Genomic DNA, 14,073 nt, shown 5'->3' on the forward strand with positions numbered 1-14,073 from the left:
GATGGGCCTCGTCATGAGATGTAAAAAGTGAAGTATTTTTCATTGTACTATACCGCTATTTCTCTGCCATATCGGAGCATGATGAGTTGTGGTATTATGTGTTAAAGGGGCGCTCTTTCGCCCAGGGCACATGAAAACCTGGAGCCAGCCCTACCCCCCCCACAACTTTAGCCAAATAACCCCCATTTTTCAGTGCCTAACTTGTATTATGAAGTTAATTAAGGTTGACAAGCTTAAGTAAGAAGAATTGATGCTTTTGGCATTCAAATGGGCACTGTAGGTGTGTTTAGTGTCCTCCTCTCACTGACTACTTTTATTCCACATTGACTTACATTGGGTTTCGTGATGACCCCGACTTTTCCCTATAATCGGACGATCTTGCTCGACCCGACTTTTGGAAAAGTCGGGTTTCACGAAATGAAACGCGACCCTAAAAAACCAAAAGTCGCTCAACTCTAGTGATAACATATTGATTGGTGGGGGTCTGACTACTTGGACCCATTCAGCAAAATGTGGAACTTTTTATCCCCATTAGACTGGAGTAGCATGTCTGACTTGACCACTGATCCATTTTCCCTCATTGGCTGTGCTTGTTTTATTTCTAGAAGCTTCAAAGAGGGTGAATAGAGCTGCAGTTTCTATATCCCACTTGCCGCTCTATTTTAAAATGGGGATAAGAGTCCTATCAACGATAAAACTTCCTCATTCTTCCAATCAGTGTAGTTTCTAATGGTCAGACCTAAGTGATCACCTACCCTGTGGAGCCTATGGATCGGTGATAACTTGTTTTAATCAAAGAACCCCATTAATGTAAACTACTGTAGTTATACATCCCAGTTATGGTGGCGCACAGTAGATGTGCAGGAGCCGCCTGTGTTTTACAGCTGATGCTCCACTATAATGGGGATAATGACTGACAGATATTTGCATATAACTGTAGGGTGGGTCCTTAGAGTCCATTCCCTTGGTGGGCCTCGACACTCCAGTCCGACCCTGGTGATATTAGAAGTTGTTTGGCAGCTCTGCTGCACGCAAAGTCTCTATTTACATAAATAAACTTAGGTGCAGCACGTGATCACTAGTTCAAGTAAACACCACAAACAGGGTGATATTAGGAGTAGTTCTTTTGCAACTCTGCTGCAGGAAAAATATCTTGGGCAAGGCACTTACTGGGGAATGCTGATCAGACGACACAGTTCATAACAGGGCTGGCAGTCTCTGAATTAGAGTCCGGAAACAGTGCAGAGTTAAGAGTCCAAAACAGTCAAATATACTGGCACTGAATACCAACAAGATTAGCTGTAGCAGGCTGAGCTTACATGTCCTAGCAGGCAGACTGTAGCAGAGTAAGGCTAAGTGCACACGTACCGGAACTCTCGCGGAAATTACCGCGAGAATTCCGGAATTCCATTCGGCGGGAAAATCGCATTTTAAATTCCCGCGATTTTCCCGCGGAAAAACTAGCATTTTGCAAGCGTAATTAGCTTGCAGAATGCTAGCGTTTTCCAAGCGATCTGTAGCATCGCTTGGAGAACTGATTGACAGGTTGGTCACACTCGTCAAACATAGTGTTTGACGAGTGTGACCAACTTTTTACTACTGAGGCTGCCTGTGCAGCATCAGTAGTAAAAGATAGAATGTAAAAAAAAAAATAAAAAATGGTGTTATTCTTACCTTCCGGCGTCCCGCGCAGGCGTTCCCAGTAATCCTTTGCGAAAATGCCCGCGATGACGTCAGTTCTCGCGGGATCGCGGTGTCTCGCGGTAATTCGTGATGACGTCGCGCGAATGACCACGAGACTTCGCGATCCCGCGAGAACGGACGTCATCACGGTCATTCTTGCAAAGGATTACTGGGAACGAGAGCGTGGAGAGAGGCGGGAAGACTGCGCGGGACGCCGGAAGGTAAGAATACCAATATTTTTTATTTTAAATTCTATTTTTTACAGGGATATGGTGCCCAAAGCCCGGAGGACAGTCTCCTCTCCTCCGGACCGTGGGTACCATCCGCAAACGTTGTGCTTACTTTTCGCATGGTGGGCACAGCCACATGCGGGAAGGAAGCGGAACAATGCATTCCTATGGGTGCGGCATTGCCACGATTCCGCAAATTAATGAGCATGCTGCGGCTTTTACCGCGAAGCGATTCCGCCGCTGTAAAAACCGCAGCATTAGCACAGCATTGCGGAATCCCATAGGAATGCATGGGATGCTTATTTTTCGCGTTTTCGCGGCAAAAGCGCGCGGTTAAAACCGCCGCGGAAACGCGAAATAAACGCCACGTGTGAACTCGGCCTAATAGACACACATCTGTTGAGGCCGTACTGGGCAGCAGGCCATCAAAGGGAGGATGACATGACAGGGTTGAGGGGAACTATAGGAAGGTGACATGTAAAGAAAGGGTTAAATGTTTGAATAATAACAAGGGCACGATGCTTTGGAGGGGTAGGAGGGGCACATGAGGGAGGTGGGGGGGGACTATAAGAGGGTGTCACCATCTTAGTGGGGCAACCAATTTAGGTGCCCCATTACAGTAGGAACAAGCTCAGATCCTACCTTAAATCATGGACGTTGAAGCGATCCTTCAGCAGCTGAGAACTGCTGCGAGCTCCAGGGGCGCAGGATGGCTGCAGGCATCACTACAGGGCCTGTTGCAGGAAGGGGGGACCACTCATCCACAAAGTCAGGGTGACAGGCGACGGCCTCGGAGAGCCAGGCCTCCGGAGCGCCTCGGCCCAGAGGTAACCCCCCGGGTCCGGCGCCGTGTTAGGAGCCCCTCCGGGGACCCTCCAGCTGGTGCCTCGTGTCGCAGGTCTAGGACACGGGGACTGAGAGCTGGGAGGAATCCTGTGTCGAGGCGGGACCTGCAGCGGGGGGAGGTGTCGGCTTCCCCCTCCATACATTCGTCTATGGCCGCTGGGGAACCTGGATATGGTGCGGCTGGTGCCCAGCAAGGAAAGGGTGCAGCTCGGCTGAATCGTCAGGGAGCACGGGGGCCGGTTTCCACGGTGCCTTCACCCGGGAGCAGGAGGGGAAGATCCGCCCACACAGCAGCTGCGTGTGGGGACAGGAGAGCAGAGAGAGCAGGACCACCCAGTGTGCACCAGGCTGCACGGCCGAACGAGGGGACGGCTGCGCTGGGGGGAAGGGAGCGCTGAGCCAGAAGGACAATCCAGCGTGCACCAGGCTGCACGGCTGAATGAGAGGACTGCAGCTTCACATGATCAACAATACAGAGCTGCTGGTGAGTGGCAGAGTGCTACACCCGCCCACCATATGGCTGCTGCTGCTACTGCTGCAGTGATTCTGGGAGACAGAGAAAGCCTTATGCCTGAGTGGGATAGTGAGAGGGTGGGGGTGCGGGATATCAAGGGGGTTTCCAGCATGAAGGGGGGGTGCTGCAGCTGGGAGGGGGGTGATGGGGCCCATGGACAGCATACTACTTACCTGGCGCTGTCAGGGAGACAGGATGGGTCAAGTCAGCGTCCGACGCCCACGATGGACGCAGCGGTCACACCTGGCCGGCTGCATGGAGCTCCGCCGGAAGCTATTGCCATGGGCAGAAGATCATCAGGCGTGGACCAAGGACATCAGGACCCCGGATCGGCGGCCGCTGGGAACACAGCACCCAGGCAGCTAGGTGAGAGGAACTCCGTAAATTACTTGCAGCCGTCATTAGCCTCTGATGTGAATGCGCGTGGGGAGTTGTCTGCGGGGGGAGGTAGTGCCGGCATGGGGTTGTTTTTTCAAGGTCTGAGAGAATTGGTTAGATCATGGGATGCGGGGAGAGGTCTGGGGGAGCCGTCGCCGCTGTCAGCTTGGCTAGAGCCAACGAGGGATAGAGAGTTATTAGAGAGCAGAGTTTCCACGGGTCCATTATCAGGGAGTAACGGGCCGCTGGGTTCATTAGGGCCAATACCAGGCGCTGAGGTGCGGGAGGTACTGGTGGGGGTCGAGTCAGTGGGAAGAGGGGCGATAGGCGAGGGGGGTGAGAAGGAAAAAGATGACGCTGTGCACTTAGATGACGCTGTGAAAGGGGAGGTGTACGTTTGTTTTGAAGGGCCTTTAGGGGTGCACTTAAAGCAGGAGGTTAGGGAAAGGATTTGGAAGGGGGAGTACGTGGAAATTTTTTCGTTGCTCCCATTGGATCGCTTTCATTTGGACAGGGTTCGGAGGGATGATTCTAAAAAAGAGGATGAGGAAAAGAGGAGGTTTCGGCTCATCCCCCGAACATTCTCAAATTGGTTGCAGGCATTTGCGATACTAGCTAGTGTAATTGGGGAGAAGTCACCAGAAAATTGTTCATCCCTTTTTTGTTATATGGATGCCATTGGGGAGGCTTACAGAGTGTATGGGGGTCAAAGTTGGCTTAGGTATGATGAACAATTCCGCCAGCGGAAGGCAGTTAGACCTAGTATCTGCTGGGACCACAAGGATATAGCACTATGGATGAGAGTAACGGCTCCAGTCAAATCAGGACAGGGAGCACAGCTTTTTTCTGGGGGCACCGGGGGTTCGGGGCAGTCAGGGCACTCGGTGGCATTGCAAAAGGGACTGTGCTTCTCCTTTAACGACGGCGTTTGTAAATTCGGGACAAAATGTAAGTTCAAACATGAGTGTTCTTCATGTGGAGGCAGCCACGGGGCGGCAAAGTGCTTTAGGGGTGGAAACAAAGAGGGTCTGACGGATTTGAAAATAGGGGTGACTCCAGTGCGCCTGTCAGAGATGGTGCAGTATCTAAATGAGTACCCGGATAAAGAGGCAGCGGTTTTGTTACGTGATGGTTTTCGGGACGGGTTTCGGATCCCCTTTGTTGATGTTGAGGTGAAGTTGTCAACCAAGAATTTGAAGTCGGCCAGAGAATTCCCTGAAGTGGTCACGGAAAAGTTGAATAAAGAGGTAGCCTTGGGGAGGATGGCCGGGCCGTTTGGATCCCCGCCAGCGGTTAACTTGAGAGTTTCACCATTGGGGGTAGTGCCTAAAAAGGAGCCGAACAAGTTCAGGTTGATACATCATCTCTCATTCCCAAAGGGTTTGTCAGTTAATGATGGGATCGACCCGCTGATGTGTTCAGTTTCATACACATCATTTGATTTGGCGTTGAATTGGGTCAGGGAATGCGGCCAGGGAGCCCAGTTGGCAAAGACGGACATTGAAGCGGCTTTTCGCTTGCTTCCGGTTCACCCGGACAGCATGCACTTGTTGGGGTGTTTTTGGAACGGGGGGTTTTAGTTGATCGTTGTTTGCTGATGGGGTGTTCGTTGTCATGTGCGTATTTTGAAACGTTTAGCACATTTTTGGAATGGGTGGTTAAGGAAGTGTCCGGCCTTAGCTCCTGTATTCATTACTTGGACGACTTTTTGTTTATGGGTCCGGCGCAGTCGAATGCGTGTTCTGTTTTGCGTCACACAATGGAGAGCGTGGCAAAAAAATTTGGAGTCCCATTGGCGGCGGAAAAAAACGTAGGCCCAGTCACATCACTGAGTTTCTTGGGTATCGAGATTGAGTCCGTTGCAATGGAATGTAGGATCCCAGAGGATAAGGTTTTGGATATGAGGGCTGCGGTAAACCGGATGTGTGGTTTGAAGAAGGCAACGTTGAGAGAGGTTCAATCGCTGCTTGGCAAGCTTAATTTTGCTTGTCGGATTATGCCAATGTGGAGAGCCTTTTGCAGGAGGCTTTCTTTGGCTACGGTTGGGATTACATCGCCGTCGCATTTTATACGGCTGAGAAGGGAGTTGAAAGCTGACTTCAGAGTTTGGGCGCTTTTTTTGGAATCTTACAACGGGAAGTCGATTTGGATGGCACCATTGGTGTCGGCTGACTCACTGGGTATGCTAATTTCAACCAGTAATCAAGGTTTTTGCTTATTTTTTCGCGGTATGTGGTTGGTGGAATGGTGGCCAACGGAGTTGATGGCCAATCAGGTCGTGTGTGAGATCTTCACGGTGGTGGTGGCTCTATAATTATGGGGAAAGTTGGTATGCAACAAAAAAATTTGTTTCCATTGCGAGTCGTTGGGAGCGGTAAAGACCATAAATTCATTGTCTTCCCCCGATCAGATCGTTGTCAGGATTTTGCAGCACTTGGTGTGGGTGGGTTTGAGTTGCAACCTCTGGGTTGTGGCTGAGTCCCAGCCTACAGTAAGGTATCCTATTCTTGAAGCTCTTTTTTGTTTGCAGTGGGATCGATTTCGGGAACTGGCGCCTCAAGCGGAATCCGGAGGAGGAGGAATTATGGAGCCTTCTGTCAGGGCAGTAAGAGAATTGTTTTACAGGTCGCTGGCAGCGGGAACATGGTCTCATTATTCCAAAACTTGGTGGGTTTGGGAAGATTGGAAGCTAAAGTTAGGTGGGGGCTTGGAAGATGAGAGCAAATTACTGTTATTATTGGGTCATAGTTGGTAATCGGGTTGGTCGGTTCCGAAGCTTAATAATTTTTTGTCAGGATTGGCTTTTGGTTTTAAGTTTAGGGGGTTGCGGGACCTAACTAAGTCATTTTTGGTTTTGCAAGCAGTAAAGGGATGGAGGAGACACTGGAGGGTTTCGCACAGGAGGCGTCCGTTATCTTATGAGGTACTGTTAGTTTTAGGCGAGCATCTGAAAGATGTATGTGCCTCGCTGGAGGAGGTTGTCTTGTTTAAATTGGCATTTTCTTTGGCGTTCTTCGGGGCATTTCGGTTGGGGGAATTGGTGAGTCCTTCCCGTTTTAAAAAAGGGGGGCTGCTTAGACAAGATGTGGACGTGTTTGGAGATCGGTTGGAAATAATTCTGTGGTTTTCTAAGATGGATAGGGATGGTAAAGGTTGTAGGGTGGTACTTTTTGAGGTGAGCGGGTCTCCGTTATGCCCTGTGAGTTGCATGAGGATTTTTGGAACAGGAGTGGGATCGTTTACAGACCCGTTGTTGGTTCATGGAGATGGTTCATTCCTGTCTCGCTTTCAATTCGTAACGATATTCAGGCGGTGTTTGGAAAGAGGGGGCTTGCCAACAAGGGAATACAGTGGTCACTCATTTCGGATTGGGGCGGCTACGGAGGCCGCAAGGAGGGGATTGGGAGAGGACATGGTAAGAAGGATTGGTCGGTGGGAGTCGGTGAGGTTTCGTTCATATGTACGCCCTAATTTGGTCTAGTGTTTGTCCATAAGGTCTACTTATTGTGGTTATGGTGTTTTGTTTTCTTATTTGTTTCAGAGTCGAGACAGCTGCTCGTGTGGATAATGGGTCACTCTTTTGTATTCTGGGCAGCGTTGAGAGCTGACGTCTGTCCGGATAGGAGGCAGCTTGGTGTGCCAAGGACTTTAGCAATCTTGAGATGGATCAGTGAACGGGGTATGGTGTGGAAGCAGCTATTACCTGAGTTTCATAGGTTCGTTCGCCTAGATCGAGTTCCAGAGGTGCTGCTAATCCATTTAGGGGGTAATGATTTGGGGAAGCGTCCATGCAGGGATCTAATAAGGGATATTGAGTTTGACATGTTGAGGCTGTGGTCCATGTTCCCCAAGCTTTTGGTGGTCTGACCGGACATCGTCCCCAGGAAGGTATGGCACGGGGCGAGATCAGTCTGAGGGGTGAATAAGGCTAGGATAAAGGTTAATCGCACAGTGTCCTGTTTTATGGCAAGGAATGGGGCAATAGTGGTGCGCCACATGGATTTGGAATCGGGGGAAGGGGATTATTGGAGGAAGGATGGGATTCATCTGAATGCGATCGGATTGGACTTAAGGTGTTTGGCAATCCAAGAGGGCATAGAGAAAGGCTTAAAAGTGTGGCGGGACACAAATGTTTGAGGGGTCAGAACATTTGCGTTGGTGGCATGGCGGGAGTGGTCCTCGAGGTTGGTGGTGCCAGGAAACGGCGGTTTGGAGGGGGGGATCTGTAAGGTCCTGGACTCCCCCTTGGGTGGATTAATGTGAAACAGAACATAATGGTCACACTGAGGAATGGAAGCGGAAATACGTGGGTATTTCGGGTGGATATTGTCCGGTTGAGTCTATTAGGGTCTCTGAGCTGGTGCTTCACGGCTAGAGGCAGGACTCGTACTGGGGGCAAGGTTTATGGGGTCATTGACCTGTGGCAGTTACAATTTTAGGGCCTCGAGGACCGCCCCTCCTTTGGGAACATTGTTTTGTAAATGTTTTGTTAAAATGTTAATAAAAGGCTGCTGTGGCCAATTTATCCAATAAAGGTGTGCGAGTCATCATTTAATGGGTTCGGCAATCCTAAAGTAGATGGGGGATTCTATAGGTATCGCGAATACCCATTGTCAAGTGAGGCCGTACTGGGCCGCAGGCCATCAAAGGAAGGACGACATGACAGGGTTGAGGGGAACTATAGGAAGGTGACATGTAAAGAAAGGGTTAAATGTTTGAATAATAACAAGGGGACGATGCTTTGTAGGGGTAGGAGGGGCACATGAGGGAGGTGGGGGAGGGACTATAAGAGGGTGTCACCATCTTAGTGGGGCAACCATTTTAGGTGCCCCATTACAGTAGGAACAAGCTCCCACCCACCCGCCCGTGTTTATGTGGTTATGGTGGAATTGTCTACAGGATCCATAGATATGGGGTGTATAGTGGGCTAAGAATTCTGATTTCCTAACAAATGTTTTGCATTTCTGTATATTTGTCATGGCAGCTCGGCATGGCGGGAGTGGTCCTCGAGGTTCGTGGTGCCAGGAAACGGCGGTTTGGAGGGGGGGGGATCTGTAAGGTCCTGGACTCCCCCTTGGGTGGATTAATGTGGAACAGAACATAATGGTCACACTGAGGAATGGAAGCAGAAATACGCGGGTATTTCGGGTGGATATTGTCCGATTGAGTCTATTAGGGTCTCTGAGCTGGTGCTTCACGGCTAGAGGCAGGACTCGTACTGGGGACAAGGTTTATGGGGTCATTGACCTGTGGCAATTACAATTTTAGGGCCTCGAGGACCGCCCCTCCTTTGGGAACATTGTTTTGTAAATGTTTTGTTAAAATGTTAATAAAAGGCTGCTGTGGCCAATTTATCCAATAAAGGTGTGCAAGTCATCATTTAATGGGTTTGGCAATCCTAAAGTAGATAGGGGATTCTATAGGTATCGCGAATACCCATTGTCATGTAGCACGAGCACCACTGCGAGCTGGGAAGTTTTGCAGGAAAAGCAGAGCAGGATTCTCTGGAGAGGGAAAGTCACTTGCAACACAAAACCAGGAATTCAAGAAGAATATACAAGTATGGACTGGGAGGGTAACCAGGGTTATAAAGGGAGGAAAGGTGGATAGCATAAGCAGAAGCTAGGCAGCAGATGCCATCTTGGAAAAGGCAATAAAGCACCACAGATGAAACAGGGAATACAGAGTCCTGATGTACTTCCTTGAAAGGTATAAGAGAGCAGCAGATAAGTATGGTAAACCTGCACCAGCGTTCAAGATAGGAGACTTGGTCTGGCTGTCAACTAGGAACCTTAAGTTGAGAATTCCATCATCCGAATTGGGACATAAGTACATTGGTCCCTATAAGATCAGTAAGATTGTAAGTGCCATGTCTTGTTGTCTTTGACTGCCCAGAACTATGAGACTTCACCCTGTTTTTCACGTTTCCCTACTAGAGGCAGCAATACCAAACAGGTTTCCAGGACGTTCTTCTCCTCATCCTGATCCAGTGCTCATTGATGTTCAGGAGGAATTTGTGGTGGAAAAGATTCTGGATTCCAGGTTGTATAGCAATCAGCTACAATATCTGATTGAGTGGCAGGGCTACTCAGTTGAAGACAACTCATGGGAACCGGTTAATAACATTTATGCCCCTCGCTTACTCCACCAGTTCCATCAGAGGTACCCAGACAAGCCAAGACAATTCCTTCTTCTCTAGTTTTCCCTGTCAGCCATTCTGCTTTCTATCCTGCTGTATCTACCTTGCCCTTAACCAATATGGAGTTTTCAGTTTCTATGTTCCCACCCTGTTCTCTGCCACTTTCCGTTTTAAGCAGCATCAGCTGTTTAATAAGTGCTTCAGAATCATGTCTGCAGTTTACCTGTGACCTGCTCCTGGAAGTCTTGGACTTATTATTCCAATCACCTTCTACTTCAGATCCTTGGAACACGTGTGGACTCAGGAATCCCTCAGCTTACCATCAACATTTGCAAGGGAAGAAAGAGACTTGAACGTATTTCTACGACTTAAGGTTTATTCCTGCCTGTGGTGTCTCCTGTTTCTGTATCTGCAACTGTGTTAACCCATACTTGTTTGAAGTAAACAAGAACTTCTTAAACAAGCCTGTGTCTTCTGTTTCCTCACACCCAAGCACAAGACTCTATACAGACTGTATACTATATTTGACACAACCTCAGAGGAGGCCAAAGCAGGCATGGACAGATCGGTAGGTAGTAGAGTCATGGAAGGAGCCTTAATCATGACATTCTCATCAGTTGGTCACTTGTGAACCGGAGATACCCTCCCTGGTTCCATCTCCAAACTAGTGTCCATGAAGATATGTCCAGGAAGTGGGGAAGTTCCTGGGAGCAGATCACTGGAAAGGTCATCAGAACTTGGTGGCTATATAACCTTTACTTCTCTTCTTTCAGAGACGATAGCACATAATGAATCAGCAGCTACCAGAGCAGGCAGAGAAGAAAGTGACACAGGTGGCCGAAATGAAAGTACAGAGACCAGACACTTCTCGTGACATGACTATCCCCAAAAAAACACTTAATTGGATCTCCAGTCAAAAACAGCTTGTGTATTTTCAGCAATTAAAGACCAGGAGGAGTGAATCAAATGGAACAGAAAGCACATAGAATGTGATCTTCTCCATATGCAATGCTCCTATCTGGAGCTATACTTGCTTAGTAAAGACCTGATTGATTTCAGCAATGGATGATACCCTCATAGAATCAATGTTATAGTTAGAAGGGACCTCAAGGGTCATTGTGTCCAACTCCATGCTCAATGGTGGATTCACAAAATCATCTCAGACAGAAGTCTGTCCAGCCTCTGTTTAAAGACTTCTAGCGAAGGAGAACTCACCAACTCTCGTGGCAGCTTATTCCACTCATTGATCACCCTCACTGTCAAAAAGTTTTTTTCTATAATATCTAATCTATAGCTTCTCCCTTTCAGTTTAATTTCATTGCTCCTCGTGTTTACATGTGCAAATGAGAATGATGATCCCTCTACACTGTGACATCCCTTCAGATATTTGAAGACATTTATTAAGTCTCTGCTTAGCCTTCTTTTTTCCTTGTAGGGCACACTTTGCAGTCCGCTTGTCATCCTGGTAGCTCTTCTCTGAACTAGGTCCAGTTTTTCAATGTCTTTTTTTTTTTTTTTTTAAATCTGGTGCCAAGAACTAGACACAGTATTCCTGATGAGGCCTGACCAAGGAGGAGTAGAAGGGAATAGTAACTTCATGTGATCTAGATGCTATGCTTCTCTTAATACATCCTAGAACTGTGTTTGCCTTTTGCTGCTGCATCACACTGTTGAGTCATGTGCAGTCTGTGATCTATTAGTATAACAAAGTCTTTTTCACACATGCTGTTGCTTGGCTCTATTTCTCCCATTCTGTAGATGTAATTTTTGTTTTTCATGCCAAGATGTAGAATCTTGCATTTCTCCCTGTTAAATAGCATTCTATTAGTCACTGCCCATTGTTCAAGGTTATCGAGATCTTACTTAATACTTTCTCTGTCTTTTCTATTGTTAGCTATCCCTTCTTGCTTTGCATCATTTGCAAACTAGATTAGTTTACCTTTAGTTTACTTATCTAGATCATTTATAGAAATGTTGAACAAAACTGGGACCAGGACAAAGCCTTGTGGTGCCTCACTTGAAACACTTTTCCAATTGGATGTGCAACCATTTATTACCACTTTTTGAGTACAATCACTGAGCCCTCAGCAGATTCCAGAGGAGTTGGACTGAAATCTGATTCCGATCCACTACCGCTTGCTGCAATATATTTCCCACCGAACAGGAGTCAAGATAAGCTGTTTCAGTTAACTGGGTACCTCCACAAGATACGTGTCAAGCTGTGACGGTCTTCAGGAAAGAAGGGGGCCTCAAACTGTCCCAGGAACTATAATGATCCTTGTCCTAAGGGTACTCTTGATTGTAGTGAGGCCCAATTCTCTGACCTTATTATGCTCTTGTTATACCCTAAGCTGTCCACTTCCCTCTTCCCCAGGAGGCCTGGGAAAGATATGTTAGTGTATAAACACGCAAGACAAAAAGGGATAATAAACAGCAACTTGCATGTAAAAACAATCACCAAGCATAGGGTGGAATATAGGAAAGGATAGGCATGTACTAACCAAATGGGAATATGATAATGGAGAAAGCATACACCCAAAAAAAGTGTACAACAATCTCCAGCAGCAACTATGAAATCCAACCTCAGTATACCAACTCCAGCCAATCAGTAAGTAAACTTTCACAGGCACTGATGAAAAGGTCTGGACAGATTTTATAGAGGGAGAAAATAAGCCGGTCAGGAGTAAACATGAGCAAACTTGTTAGGAAAATGTTGACCAATCTCAAATTCAGCATGAACATGGCACATTCAAAATCATGTTCGGTTTCCAGAACATTTTTTCCTCTAAGTCGTCAAAATTTGGTTAAAGATCGATAAATTATTGCTTTTTCACTAATGCTTTTGTTTTGACTTTGTCTAGGATAGTGGTGCTGTTTGGTGGACAGGGCAGATGTGTTCTTTGATGGGATGGGGTATGTCCAGGTCAGAAAAGTGGTGCAATGTATTTTTTTTTTCCATTTTTTATTTTTCTTTAATAAATTAAAGTGTGTACATTACAGCAGTCAATAAGGGAGCAGAAACCATCCACAAAGTCATGACATAACGTGTTCTGTGATTGGCTGCCAAAGTCACATGTCCCTTATAAAAAGTGGGCATATTATTTTGCAGTCACAATTTTCTCAGTGTAACAGCAGAGAGAACACCTGCTTCTAAAAGTGATCTTGTCAGTTAGAACCTGTCTTGTGTGAAATCGATCATCCAGCATCTATCTAGATTTTGTTAAAACAGTATTGCAGTCAGAAGGCTCCATTTATTAAATCCAATAGTTTGGTCAAAAGCTGCTGCAGTGAGGAATCAGGAGGCCCCATTTGCTCTGAGAAATAGTTAGACCTAACTTTGGGGTTCAGCCAGGAGGCCCTGTTTGCTAATCCAAATCGTTTGGGATAAAACTGTGTTGCAGTAAGGAATCAGGAGGTCCAATTTTTGTTTTAAAAATCATTAGTCCTTGTCCGGAAATATGACGTATTTTTATTTGGGCTAGCCACACATACCGAGCTCTGCTACAGCTCCTTGGTTTTATGAATGACAGACTCCAGCCATGATCCCCCTTGCAGCTTCCCCCCTTCACAGCTGCATGTGTCTGATTCCAGCCCCCTCCCTCTCCCCTGCTATACAGCTGTAATTTGAGACCAGCCTGCTAACAGCCCTCACTGTGTAGTTTTATGGCCCAAAACTGGTTTAAAGCAGCCTGAATCACATGGCAAACCAAGACTTCTTTGTCACAGTGTTCATTAAAGATCAAATATAATGGCACCAAAAATTGATATAGGTGAAAAACTTATACTCCTGGCAGCTTCATGGTAGAACCACCACCCAGTGAGTTTTCTAAGGTCCAGCACCAGCAGAGTCTGAGAAATGGAGTTGTAGGAGTTGTACGTAACCAGGTCATACAGCCACCCCATGTTTAGACTTAAATGCAAGGTAATTTCATGAGAAGACCTATAATACTTGTGTTGTTCCTCTACGAGCTTCCCCCCAAGAGTTATGACTAACAGAAGGTTTTTTCATAACTTTCCAAGTGGGGTGTATCCAGCCACCCAGTGAGGTCAGCACGGGGAAGTTCCTGAGTTTCTGGGTCTACTATAAAACAGGAAAAGCCAATTGCAGCATCTCTGCTGTGGACTGAATTCTGGTCCTTGGGAGCTCCCCTCCCACATGGCGTGCCATTGACTGAGATATGTAAGTCCTCATTTTTAATCCATTTTGTTTTGGAATTGCTTGTATATACTGTAGATTGCCTCATTTGTAATACCTTTTTATATTTTTGTAAATACTCCTATTT

The 14,073-nt window shown here is 47.1% G+C and overlaps 1 pseudogene; it reads left to right on the forward strand.

Annotated features, from left to right (window-relative positions):
- Positions 1 to 3,497: 3,497 nt before the first annotated feature.
- On the forward strand, positions 3,498 to 8,380 carry LOC141100525 (uncharacterized; annotated as a pseudogene).
- The last annotated feature ends 5,693 nt before the right edge of the window (positions 8,381 to 14,073 follow it).

Source organism: Dendrobates tinctorius, unplaced genomic scaffold, assembly GCF_039654945.1.
Source record: "Dendrobates tinctorius isolate UK_male_01 unplaced genomic scaffold, ASM3965494v1 ptg000011l, whole genome shotgun sequence".
In the NCBI taxonomy this organism is placed as follows: domain Eukaryota; kingdom Metazoa; phylum Chordata; class Amphibia; order Anura; family Dendrobatidae; genus Dendrobates; species Dendrobates tinctorius.